The 13,319-nt window shown below is 46.8% G+C and overlaps 1 protein-coding gene across 1 annotated transcript in view; it reads right to left on the bottom strand.

The window, feature by feature from the left end:
• The window catches only part of PLA2G4A (phospholipase A2 group IVA), a 91,426-nt gene extending 81,274 nt beyond the window's left edge, over window positions 1-10,152 (bottom strand). Inside the window, exon 1 of the mRNA XM_028732514.2 lies at window positions 10,023-10,152. The gene's annotated coding sequence lies outside the window, so the exon portion shown is untranslated. The remainder of the gene's footprint in view (window positions 1-10,022) is intronic.
• Window positions 10,153-13,319: the final 3,167 nt, after the last annotated feature.

The following is a 13,319-nucleotide window of genomic DNA, read 5'->3' as shown; positions in this document are numbered from 1 at the left end:
AGAGAAGACTCCCTGGAAAAGACCCTGATGTTGGGAAAGATGGAGGGCACAAGGAGAAGGGGATGACAGAGGACGAGATGGTTGGACAGTGATGCCTACGAAGACATGAGATGCTGCTTTTGTACTGATGCCCAGGACCTCCCCTAAATTCTGTGCCCTAAACAGGGTGGATTTGATTGAAATCAAATCGATTGAAATCACGATTTAAAATGCTAGTCAGTAAGACTTGATTTAAATCATTATTTTTTTACAGAAAGACTCATTCTTGCTGGTATAATCTTAATCTTTACAACCAGATGAAGGTTTCATTTCTGGAATAATAATAGTAATTATATCAAAAATTACTGATTTGATTATACTCTTAGAAATACATAGACCGATAATGAAATTATGGTGAGGTTTAATAAGTTAATTGTTTATATTTGGATGACTTTTCTGCTGTACTTTATTGGAAGGAGAAAAATAAACATTTCATTAATAACAATTTAAACAATTTATTTAACTAAAACAATAACATTATAGCATGTTTGTTAACTGATGTGGTTAAACAAACAAAAAAAAACTTAGACTGAGTTTTAGCACACATGAAAAACTTGAACAAATCCTTTTTTCCTGATGAATAGCCTCTGGACTATAATGTAATTTAAACAGAAAACGATATTTAGGCAGATTTTTCCTCCAAAAGCATTTTATTTTAAAAATCTGATTTAAATTTTAAAAAATCTGATTTAAATTTTAAAAAATCTGATTTTTTAAATTTATTTTTTTAAAAAAATCATTGATTTTTATTCACCCTGACCCTAAACCAACTCTCAGGGCAGAAGTGGACAACAGTTAGGTTTCAGAAGTTCAAGACAAGCCCGGACAACCTGCCATACAGGATCTCTGCTGAATCAGAACCAGTCAGTCTAGTCCAGCACCGTTTTGCCTCCAAGACAGCCACAAGCAAAGCATCAAGGTCACAACCTTCAACTGTTACCTGCCCCCAAAATCTGCTTTGAACACAGATTCTCTTTAGCCTCCATGACCAATACATCTTGACAGACCTAATCTTCCATGAACTTGCCCAGTATTTTGTTTTTAACAATCTAAGCTAGCGGCTGTCAGCACTACTTTAAATAAAGCAGTTTTTGTCTGTACTTTGAGAACAAAATGGGGTGTAAAGGGTGGGGTAGTCCCTCTATTGGGGGAATTTGACCACCTTTGGTCCCCACCATGCACTCAGATCTCACCTTTAATAAGTTTAATAAGTTAACTGTTTATATTTGAACGACTTTTCTGCTGTACTTTATTGGAGGGAGAAAAACGATCATTTCCTGAAGAACAATTTAAACAATTTATTTAACTTAAACAGTAACATTATAGCATGTGTATCCATGTTTGTTAACTAATGTGGTTAAACAAAAACAAAAAAAAATTAGACTGCCTTTTAGCGCACATGAAAAACTTATTTCCTAATGAATAGCCTCTGGACTATAATGTAATTTAAATAGAAAATGATATTTAGGAAGATTTTTCCTCCAAAACCATTTTATTTTAAAAAATCCAATTCTGGAATCCTGGAAGTTGCCAGAATGTGACAGCGGCCACATCCCTGGAACGGCTTTGATTGGTCTGCTAAACCAGGTGATGGTAGTCGATGGGTCTCAAGCTCTTGGTGAACTAGGAAAGTCCCCTGTGTGCAAAGACAGCCAACTGAGCAGACGAGACCAAGAGTTGGTCCAGCGGTCAAGAAGGTGGTTTCAGCACATGTCGTAGTGGGAAATGAGGGGCAGATGGGGCTTATCCACCTTGGAAGGTAGCCCATCTGGGAGGAGGAAAACTCTAATCCTAAATCTCCGCTGCCTTGTGGGATATCTTTGGGAGAAGAAAATGCTAGCAGATCTGGAGTGGAGTCCCTAAGACAGTTGGATAGCGCCTTGTACACCTCCTTCTGGCAACTCCTGCAACCAAACTGGTGCCAAACATCCCTTTTTTATGCTTTTATAATAAATGAGTACAGTGGTGCCTCGCAAGACGAAATTAATTCGTTCTGCGAGTTTTTTCGCCTTGCGAATTTTTCGTCTTGCGAAGCACGGTTTCCCATAGGAGAAGCAACTCATAGCACCACACCGCGTGCTATGAGTTGCTCCTCGAAGTCAAGTCGCAACTGCACCTCTTCAAGCAATGCACCCTGGGTACAGTATTAACGGTTTTAAGAAAAAGGAAACAAACTTGCAAGACGTTTTCGTTTTGCGAAGCAAGCCCATAGGGAAATTCGTCTTGCGAAGCAACTCAAAAAACCAAAAACCCTTTCGTCTTGCGAGTTTTTCGTCTTGCGAGGCATTCGTCTTGCGAGGTACCACTGTACATCCATGTCACAATATTCTACATTATCCTTCTACATTGTTTGACTTCCCCGCACCACCATGGGTTCCTTTTTACTCTTAGTTGCGCTAAATAATAAATAATAATAATAATAATAATAATAATAATAATAATAATTTATACCCCGCCCATCTGGCTGGGTTTCCCCAGCCACTCTGGGCGGCTTCTAACAAAACACTAAAATACAATAACCTATTAAACATTAAAAGCTTCCCTAAACAGGGCTGCCTTCAGATGTCTTCTAAAAGTTTGGTAGTTATTTTTCTCTTTGACATCTGGTGGGAGGGTGTTCCACAGGGCGGGTGCCGCTACCGAGAAGGCCCTCTGCCTGGTTCCCTGTAACTTGGCTTCTCGCAGCAAGGGAACCACCAGAAGGCCCTTGGTGCTGGACCTCAGTGTCCGGGCAGAACGATGGAGGTGGAGACGCTCCTTCAGGTATACTGGACCGAGGCCGTTTAGGGCTTTAAAGGTCAGCACCAACACTTTGAATTGTGCTCGGAAACGTACTGGGAGCCAGTGTAGGTCTTTCAAGGTCTTTCATATCCTTTCAAGGTCTTTCATATCCTTCCACACCTTCTAATTCAGGTTTCCTCAACCTCGGCCCTCCAGATGTTTTCAGACTACAATTCCCAGCATCCCTGACCACTGGTCCTGCTAGCTAGGGATCATCGGAGTTGTAGGCCCAAAACATCTGGAGGGCGGCGGTTGAGGAACCCTGTTCTAATTGATTTAGCTGCTGTTCATATGTCTTGCTTTGCTTTATTTTGGACTACATCAGTGAGGGGGCAGCCCAGGACCTCCACGCACACTGCCCAGGCTTGCGCCTCGGAGAGGTCACTTTGGTTTTATTTCACTCCCGAATTGGCAGCATCTGTGCCTTTAAATGTGCAACTAGCTTAGAGGCGCTACTTATGCCAATGTGGTGCTGTGGTTAGAGCAGGGTGGGCAGGTTTTCGGGCTATGTTTGCATTTCTGCTTAAACTACCAATCAGAGCCAGCTGCAAAAGGGGGGGCGGAGCCACTCCTCTACTGCATCCCAGAAGGCAGGCATAGGCAAACTTGACCCTCCAGCTGTTTTGGGACTACAACTCCCATCATCCATAGCTAAGAGGACCAGTGTTCGGGGGTGATGGGAATTGTAGTCTCAAAACATCTGGAGGGCCGAGTTTGCCTACGCATGCCAGAAGGAATACAGCAAAATAACCTGTGTGTATTAGTACGAATCGACTACAGAGTTGCAACAGATCAGGGATTTGAGAACCAAACTCCCCAACAGGCCAGTGGAAGTGCCAAAAGAACTGGTCAAAGGCAAACCAACTTACATTCATAAAATTGCAGTAAGGAGAGGTACAGAAAGGTTGACAAGCAATTAGCACAAGGCTAAGCCACAGGTTTTTGTTTTCACTTGCCATTTTGCTTGGTGTTACAGTGGTGCCTCGGGTTAAGAACTTAATTCGTTCTGGAGGTCCGTTCTTAACCTGAAACTTTTCTTAACCTGAGGTACCACTTTAGCTAATGGGGCCTCCCGCTGCCGCTGCGCGATTTCTGTTCTCATCCTGAAGCAAAGTTCTTAACCCAAGGTACTATTTCTGGATTAGCGGAGTTTGCAACCTGAAGCGTCTGTAACCCAAGGTAAAAGGTAAAGGGTAAAGGGTCCAGTCGTGACCGACTCTGGGGTTGCGGCGCTCATCTCGCTTTATTGGCCGAGGGAGCTGGCGTACAGCTTCTGGGTCATGTGGCCAGCATGACTAAGCTGCTTCTGGCGAAACCAGAGCAGCACACGGAAACGCAGTTTACCTTCCCGCCGCAGCGGTACCCGTTTATCTACTTGCACTTGGACGTGCTTTCGAACTGCTAGGTTGGCAGGAGCTGGGACCGAGCAACGGGAGCTCACCCCGTCGCAGGGATTCGAACCGCCGACCTTCTGATCGGCAAGCCCTAGGCTCTGTGGTTTAACCCACAGCGCCACCTGCATCCCATAATCCGAGGTACCACTGTATTAAATTAATAGGAGTTGGGAACCCTTGCTGATCTACTCCCAAATGCCTAGAGATCAGCAGATCTACCTGCTCCCAATCCCTGGGTTAGACTGTCTGACTAGAATCAGGGAGGCCTGGTTTCAAATCCCCACTCAGCTGTGAAACAGCCCACTCAGAGTGACTCTTTTTCTCTCAGCCTAACCTACCTCACAGGGACGCGGGTGGCGCTGTGGGTAAAAGCCTCAGCGCCTAGGGCTTGCCGATCGAAAGGTCGGCGGTTCGAATCCCCGCGGCGGGGTGCGCTCCCATTGCTCGGTCCCAGCGCCTGCCAACCTAGCAGTTCGAAAGCACCCCCGGGTGCAAGTAGATAAATAGGGACCGCTTACTAGCGGGAAGGTAAACAGCGTTTCCGTGTGCGGCTCTTGCTCGCCAGATGCCGGAAGTGTCTCCGGACAGCGCTGGCCCCTGGCCTCTTAAGTGAGATGGGCACACAACCCCAGAGTCTGTCAAGACTGTCAAGACTGGCCCGTACGGGCAGGGGTACCTTTACCTTTACCTTTACCTTTAACCTACCTCACAGGGTTGTTGTGAGGGGAAAAGTGGGTGCAGGAAGGAACAATGTAGGTCAAGGAGGACAGGTGGAATAAAGACAAAATTAGAATAAATTTAAAATGCACAATTATTTCAGATGACCCTGCCACAGAGACTAGGGCTCCTTAGGTTATAAGGCTGCACATCTTGGCTTGGATTTAGCCCTACACTGAAAACACTTTTGAAAATCTACGTTCCACACCGAGATCTCAGGCATTAAAACTCTTTTGCACACTATTCCTGAGTCTTTTCTGCAGCACCTAGAAATGCAAATATCAATATTAGATTGCATGCTGTTTTTTATCAAAGGAGAATGAAGCAAGCCCATAGGGAAATTCGTCTTGCGAAGCAACTCAAAAAACCAAAAACCCTTTCGTCTTGCGAGTTTTTCGTCTTGCAAGGCATTCGTCTTGTGAGGTACCACTGTACATCCATGTCACAATATTCTACATTATCCTTCTACGTTGTTTGACTTCCCCGCACCACCATGGGTTCCTTTTTACTCTTAGTTGCGCTAAATAATAATAAGTAGTAGTAGTAGTAGTAATAATAATAATAATAATAATAATAATAATAATAATAATAATAATAATTTTTTATACCCCGCCCATCTGGCTGGGTTTCCCCAGCCACTCTGGGCAGCTTCCAACAACTAAAATACAATAACCTATTAAACATTAAAATTAAAAGACGCCTGCTCCTTGGGAGAAAGGCGATGGCAAATCTAGACAACATCTTAAAAAGTAGAGACATCACCTTACAAACAAAGGTCCGGATAGTTAAAGCCATGGTTTTCCCAGTAGTGATGTATGGAAGTGAGAGCTGGACCATAAAGAAGGCTGATCGCCGAAGAATTGATGCTTTTGAATTATGGTGCTGGAGGAGACTCTTGAGAGTCCCATGGACTGCAAGAAGATCAAACACATCCATTCTTAAGGAAATCAGACCTGAGTGCTCACTGGAAGGACAGATCGTGAAGTTGAGGCTCCAATACTTTGGCCACCTCATGAGAAGAGTAGACTCCCTGGAAAAGACCCTGATGTTGGGAAAGATGGAGGGCACAAGGAGAAGGGGACGACAGAGGATGAGATGGTTGGATAGTGTTCTCGAAACTACAAACATGAGCCTGACCATACTGCGGGAGGCAGTGGAAGACAGGAGTGCCTGGCGTGCTCTGGTCCATGGGGTCACGAAGAGTCGGACACGACTAAACGACTAAACAACAATTAAACATTAAAAGCTTCCCTAAACAGGGCTGCCTTCAGATGTCTTCTAAAAGTTTGGTAGTTATTTTTCTCTTTGACATCTGGTGGGAGGGCGTTCCACAGGGCGGGCGCCACTACCGAGAAGGCCCTCTGCCTGGTTCCCTGTAACTTGGCTTCTCGCAGCAAGGGAACCGCCAGAAGGCACTCGGCGCTGGACCTCAGTGTCTCGGCAGAACGATGGAGGTGGAGACGCTCCTTCAGGTATACTGGACCGAGGCCGTTTAGGCCTTTAAAGGTCAGCACCAACACTTTGAATTGTGCTCGGAAACGTACTGGGAGCCAGTGTAGGTCTTTCAAGGTCTTTCATATCCTTTCAAGGTCTTTCATATCCTTCCACACCTTCTAATTCAGGCTTCCTCAACCTCGGCCCTCCAGATGTTTTCAGACTACAATTCCCAGCATCCCTGACCACTGGTCCTGCTAGCTAGGGATCATCGGAGTTGTAGGCCCAAAACATCTGGAGGGCGGCGGTTGAGGAACCCTGTTCTAATTGATTTAGCTGCTGTTCATATGTCTTGCTTTGCTTTATTTTGGACTACATCAGTGAGGGGGCAGCCCAGGACCTCCACGCACACTGCCCAGGCTTGCGCCTCGGAGAGGTCACTTTGGTTTTATTTCACTCCCGAATTGGCAGCATCTGTGCCTTTAAATGTGCAACTAGCTTAGAGGCGCTACTTATGCCAATGTGGTGCTGTGGTTAGAGCAGGGTGGGCAGGTTTTCGGGCTATGTTTGCATTTCTGCTTAAACTACCAATCAGAGCCAGCTGCAAAAGGGGGGGCGGAGCCACTCCTCTACTGCATCCCAGAAGGCAGGCATAGGCAAACTTGACCCTCCAGCTGTTTTGGGACTACAACTCCCATCATCCATAGCTAAGAGGACCAGTGTTCGGGGGTGATGGGAATTGTAGTCTCAAAACATCTGGAGGGCCGAGTTTGCCTATGCATGCCAGAAGGAATACAGCAAAATAACCTGTGTGTATTAGTACGAATCGACTACAGAGTTGCAACAGATCAGGGATTTGAGAACCAAACTCCCCAACAGGCCAGTGGAAGTGCCAAAAGAACTGGTCAAAGGCAAACCAACTTACATTCATAAAATTGCAGTAAGGAGAGGTACAGAAAGGTTGATAAGCAATTAGCACAAGGCTAAGTCACAGGTTTTTGTTTTCACTTGCCATTTCGCTTGGTATTACAGTGGTGCCTCGGGTTAAGAACTTAATTCGTTCTGGAGGTCCGTTCTTAACCTGAAACTTTTCTTAACCTGAGGTACCACTTTAGCTAATGGGGCCTCCCGCTGCCACTGCGCGATTTCTGTTCTCATCCTGAAGCAAAGTTCTTAACCCAAGGTACTATTTCTGGATTAGCGGAGTTTGCAACCTGAAGCGTCTGTAACCCAAGGTAAAAGGTAAAGGGTAAAGGGACCCCTGACCATTAGGTCCAGTCGTGACCGACTCTGGGGTTGCGGCGCTCATCTCGCTTTATTGGCCGAGGGAGCTGGCGTACAGCTTCTGGGTCATGTGGCCAGCATGACTAAGCTGCTTCTGGCGAACCAGAGCAGCACACGGAAACGCAGTTTACCTTCCCGCCGCAGCGGTACCCGTTTATCTACTTGCACTTGGACGTGCTTTCGAACTGCTAGGTTGGCAGGAGCAGGGACCGAACAATGGGAGCTCACCCTGTCGCAGGGATTCGAACCGCCGACCTTCTGATCGGCAAGCCCTAGGCTCTGTGGTTTAACCCACAGCGCCACCTGCATCCCATAATCCGAGGTACCACTGTATTAAATTAATAGGAGTTGGAAACCCTTGCTGATCTACTCCCAAATGCCTAGAGATCAGCAGATCTACCTGCTCCCAATCCCTGGGTTAGACTGTCTGACTAGAATCAGGGAGGCCTGGTTTCAAATCCCCACTCAGCTGTGAAACAGCCCACTCAGAGTGACTCTTTTTCTCTCAGCCTAACCTACCTCACAGGGACGCGGGTGGCGCTGTGGGTAAAAGCCTCAGCGCCTAGGGCTTGCCGATCGAAAGGTCGGCGGTTCGAATCCCCGCGGCGGGGTGCGCTCCCGTTGCTCGGTCCCAGCGCCTGCCAACCTAGCAGTTCGAAAGCACCCCCGGGTGCAAGTAGATAAATAGGGACCGCTTACTAGCGGGAAGGTAAACAGCGTTTCCGTGTGCGGCTCTGGCTCGCCAGATGCCGGAAGTGTCTCCGGACAGCGCTGGCCCCTGGCCTCTTAAGTGAGATGGGCACACAACCCCAGAGTCTGTCAAGACTGTCAAGACTGGCCCGTACGGGCAGGGGTACCTTTACCTTTACCTTTACCTTTAACCTACCTCACAGGATTGTTGTGAGGGGAAAAGTGGGTGCAGGAAGGAACAATGTAGGTCAAGGAGGACAGGTGGAATAAAGACAAAATTAGAATAAATTTAAAATGCACAATTATTTCAGATGACCCTGCCACAGAGACTAGGGCTCCTTAGGTTATAAGGCTGCACATCTTGGCTTGGATTTAGCCCTACACTGAAAACACTTTTGAAAATCTACGTTCCACACCGAGATCTCAGGCATTAAAACTCTTTTGCACACTATTCCTGAGTCTTTTCTGCAGCACCTAGAAATGCAAATATCAATATTAGATTGCATGCTGTTTTTTATCAAAGGAGAATGAAGTCACGCTTGGAATGTGAACATCAGGGTCACCAGATAAACTGAGGGAAAGAACACGCAAGCAATCTACAAATTATGTGGATGCTAGAGGAAGCAGAGGCAGATATCAATCAGTATTTGCACGTATTCCACGGGGTTAACTTCCTCTTGGTGTGTGCAGAGTTGCAGTCTCAGTGACAGAAATGCTCTCTCCGCACTGGGCATATTTTCAATTTCAGGTCAAAAATCCTGGCTTCCCCCGCCCTCCTCCTTTTGCATTAGGAAGCTGCGCAGAGCGAATGAAGAAACTGCCCGCTCCTTTGCTAAAACATCTCCGTGGCCGTTGCGAAACCTTTTGCCTCCTGGCCCGAAGTCTCCCTGCTCAGCAGTTGCTTCAGCCAAGGCATGCGTGCGCTTGCCTCTCATCAGTTAAGGGCGGCTTCTAATCGAATCGCTTCTTCCCATTTTGCAGGCGGAGAAGCTGAGGCCACCCTACAGAGGCTTGCCCTCGCGTAGAAAGGAAGGCTGTGGATACTTTACGCGCTTGATCGCCATCCCCACAAAAGCACGGGAGAACAGCATCACGTGCTGGGATGCACCTGGGATAGCTCAGTGGTTAGCGCATGAGACTTAGGGTCGTGGGTTCGAGACCCACACTGGGCAAAAGATTCCTGCAGTAAAGGGAGGTTGCAATAGATGACCTCGTGGTCCCTCCCAACTCTACAAATCGACGATTATTAGCTCCGTAATGACAGGCTCCTTACTTTTCTCTGGTCCCTAGAGAGGTAAATAACATGCAACTCCCCCCCCCCCATCCTTGACCCACGCAAACAAACGCAACAAATCAAAGCTCCGTAATACCCAAAGCACGAGAGCCTACCCCGTTTGCAACTGCCCAGGCGACCCAAACATCTCCTCTAGCCCGTGCCAATCGCAATCTGACCAGCTGTTTGCAGAAATAACTGACAGAACCGCAGAATTCGTGTTTCGTTTTTGCATTCCTCCCTCTCAAGTTATTTTTAAGGGACCGGGCGATGCGCTTCCTTATTTCCTTCCCGTCCCAGCTTCTTGAGAACGAACTACCCTTAACCCAACCCAACCCAACCCTAACCTAAGTAAGGAAGCCCCGTGCGCCCCCGCGCGCCTCCTTCCTCTCCAAAGTCGCCCTACTTACAGTTGCAGCGCCGTCTTGGAGCGCTCAGGGATCCTCCGGTGGCGCGCAGATCTCCGCTTTGCGAGCCGCGCGCGCACACGCATGCACTGCGTCTCTGTGTCTCTCTTTTTCTTTTGAGGTCTCCTCCCCTTCTCAGGCGGGCTGCCCGGGACGAATTGCCATTCGCGAGCCGAGCGGGGGCGGGCGGAGTCCCGGGCCAAGTGAGCCGGCCGCTGCCTCCAACTTTAAGGCGGCGCGAGAAGGCGCTCAGGTTGCGGAGAGGAGAAGCCCCGGCAGCCCAGCTTTGGGCTTCCGAAAAAGACAAAGGAAATCCTTCTTAAAACGGGGGCCAGCTCCCTTCTCTTCATGTTCACACTCGCGCAAACACATCTAAGCCTAAAATATCCTTGACTTCCTCCTTTCCATGGTTCATTTTGCATAACCTAAATCCCTGCATATTTTATATAAACCAAACCATTCAGTATTCCATTATTACATCCATCAAAACTTATTTACACTGTTGAATTTATCTTAATGCTGCCAACGTTTACGCTTCATTCATTATCATCCTTGCTCCAGGCTCACTTTCATAGGAGCCAACTCCTAGCGGCTGAGGTCAATTTGCCCCCCCCCTAAAATATTTGAGGGGGCCGAGAACCCCCAAAGTTGAAGGACATTGCCATTCAAATAGTGTGCATGTGCTGCATCATGCGATTCATTATGCAAGCGTGGACTTGCCTGCCCCCCAATATTTTATTCAAATTGGCCCCCCTGCTCACCTGAACCTCTAAGCTGCCACTCAAATAAAGCTGACGAATGAATGTATTGTATTTTCTTTAATGTTTATAGATCCTCTATGTTGCTGTTTCCCGCCCGCTCTTTTCTTTCTTTTTGATTTTGTTTATTGCTTTTATTAAAGATTTTCTTGGGGTACAAAAGCACATATATTGTCTTTGTTTTCATATCACAAAAGTCATTTTTACAGATCAGTTACATGCAACATAAGACTTTAATGTTATATACAGTGGTACCTCGGGTTACATACGCTTCAGGTTACAGACTCCACTAACCAAGAAATAGTACCTCGGGTTAAGAACTTTGCTTCAGGATGAGAACAGAAATCTTGCTCCGGCGGCTTGGCGGCAGCAGGACGCCCCATTAGCTAAAGTGGTGCTTCAGGTTAAGAACAGTTTCAGGTTAAGAATGGACCTCCAGAATGAATTAAGTACTTAACCCGAGGTACCACTGTATAGTGTAAAGTTGGGGGGAGAGAGAGAGAGCAGGAAGGACGTAAACTTTTGTTCTTTTACATAGTGTATGTGCGAGGTTTTGGTGTCAGCATCCTGTGGGTAGGTTCTCTTTTATTCATTTGTTTTTGTTGACACTTGGGTCCAATGTCAAGAAGGCAGTTTCTGCATGCACTCTGGAGGGAAGTGAGGGGCAGGTGGAGCTTGTCAAGCTGGGGAGGTAGCCCATCTAGGAGAAGAGAAACTCTACTGTACTGCTATGTGAGAAAGGCTTTGGGAGTAAACCTCAAGGAAAAATCTGTACCCGCTGCCTTGTGGGGTATCTTTGGATCAGGAAAAGGCTAAGGAGTAAACCCGACACAAATCCCGAGTGGAGTCCCTAAGCTGCTGTCAAACGCCTTGGCTCTGCTTTCCTTTGGCCCACATCAACAAGGCCAAGAGGGGCGTCTTGTCGTCTGGGTAGCCCAGGACCTCCATACATACTGCTCAAGAGGGGACGTGGGTGGTACTGTGCTCTAAACCAGTGAGCCTCTTGGGCTTGCCAATCAGAAGGCCGGTGGTTCGAATCCCCAAGACAGGGTGAGCTCCCATTGCTGTGTCCCTGCTCCTGCCAACCTAGCAGTTTGAAAGCACACCAGTGCAAGTAGATAAATAGGTACCGCTGCGGCAGGAAGGTATACGGCGTTTCCGTGTGTTCTGGTTTCTGTCACGTTGTTCTGTTGCGCCAGAAGCAGTTTAGTCCTGCTGGCCACATGACCCAGAAAGCTATCTGGGGACAAACACCGGCTCCCTCGGTCTGAAAGCGAGATGAGCACTGCAATCCCATAGTTGTCTTTGACTGGACTTAACCATCCAGGGGTCCTTTACATACTGCTCAGGCATGTGCCCTGGAGAGATCACTTTGGTGCTGCTAACATAGCAAAAACAAAACGGAAGCAGCAATTATGAGTTACTGGTCCATGCAGCTACCGTCTGAGGCGGCAGGAACCACAAGGGCAGAAGATCCCAATGGAAATCTTTATTCCTCCCATTAGTCCTCTCTTGCTCTGATGTAGATCTTCGCTCACCACAATGGTCTATTTGATGTGTGCTTTATTTCTTTTTGCCTTTAACTTGTTTTTATTTTTTTCTGCTATGTGAACATTTGGTTTTATCTTTTCATATTGTTGTAGACTGCTGTGATATAGTTCTATGATACATATTACCAAAGTCTGCCCCTGTACTAGGGAGGGCAATCCACATTTTAGGGTGCTTCAGTTAGTGCCCCAAAGAGGTACTAGACAGGCCTGCTTGGGTTTAGCTAGTGGTTTCTTTTTTCTTCCTAGAAACAGAGGTGTCACCTGACTCTAAAATCCTTGCTGCTTCAATGTCGTAGGTTATGAGATCAAACTTGCTGGAGATTCAAGCTGAATGCCAACTATGCTTGTGTTGTAAACAAAAATTACCCTTTTCCCTTATGGGGTATCCAAGAGTCCATATAGAGTCCTTACATAGGTTACCTGTTGGTAGGAGAAGATAACAGAGGCCAACCAGAGAATATTGAGAAGCAAAGCAGCTCGTAAGCTTGATCTTTATTGATCTGTTGCAACAGGGTGCTCCCCTCACACGCAGGAGAGGAGGAGGAACCCATAAAAATGATGCGCAAAGCCTTATAAAGACTTTTGAAATTGCCACCCTGTAGATCAAGACCACACCCAGAAACATCATACATACATCACAGAAGGGGTGTAACCTGAGACCACCCCCCAGATACATCACACCTACATCACAGAAAAGGCGGTCTAAAACAGAAATTTTGAATGTTGTTTTTCTCCTGTCCTTGTTTATCTCCTGTCCGGCAGGTTACTTGATTGGAAAAAGTCTGTCTCTAGAAATTGCCAGCTGAAAAGGAGATGTCTGTGATGTTATGTAGAGAACCAAAGCTGCATTCGCTGAAATCAGAGCTCAATTAAACAAGTAACCTGTTTTGGAAGGAAAAGAAGATGCTGGAGTATTGTTGCCATATCCTCTTGGCAATATAACATTGTCTTTCTGAACCCTTTCCATCCTTACACAATGGCCATTGTAGCCT

This window comes from Podarcis muralis, chromosome 5 (assembly GCF_964188315.1).
Source record: "Podarcis muralis chromosome 5, rPodMur119.hap1.1, whole genome shotgun sequence".
Taxonomy (NCBI): Eukaryota; Metazoa; Chordata; class Lepidosauria; order Squamata; family Lacertidae; genus Podarcis; species Podarcis muralis.
Note: the sequence above shows the minus strand (reverse complement) of the source record. Positions and strands in the feature narration are given on the sequence as shown.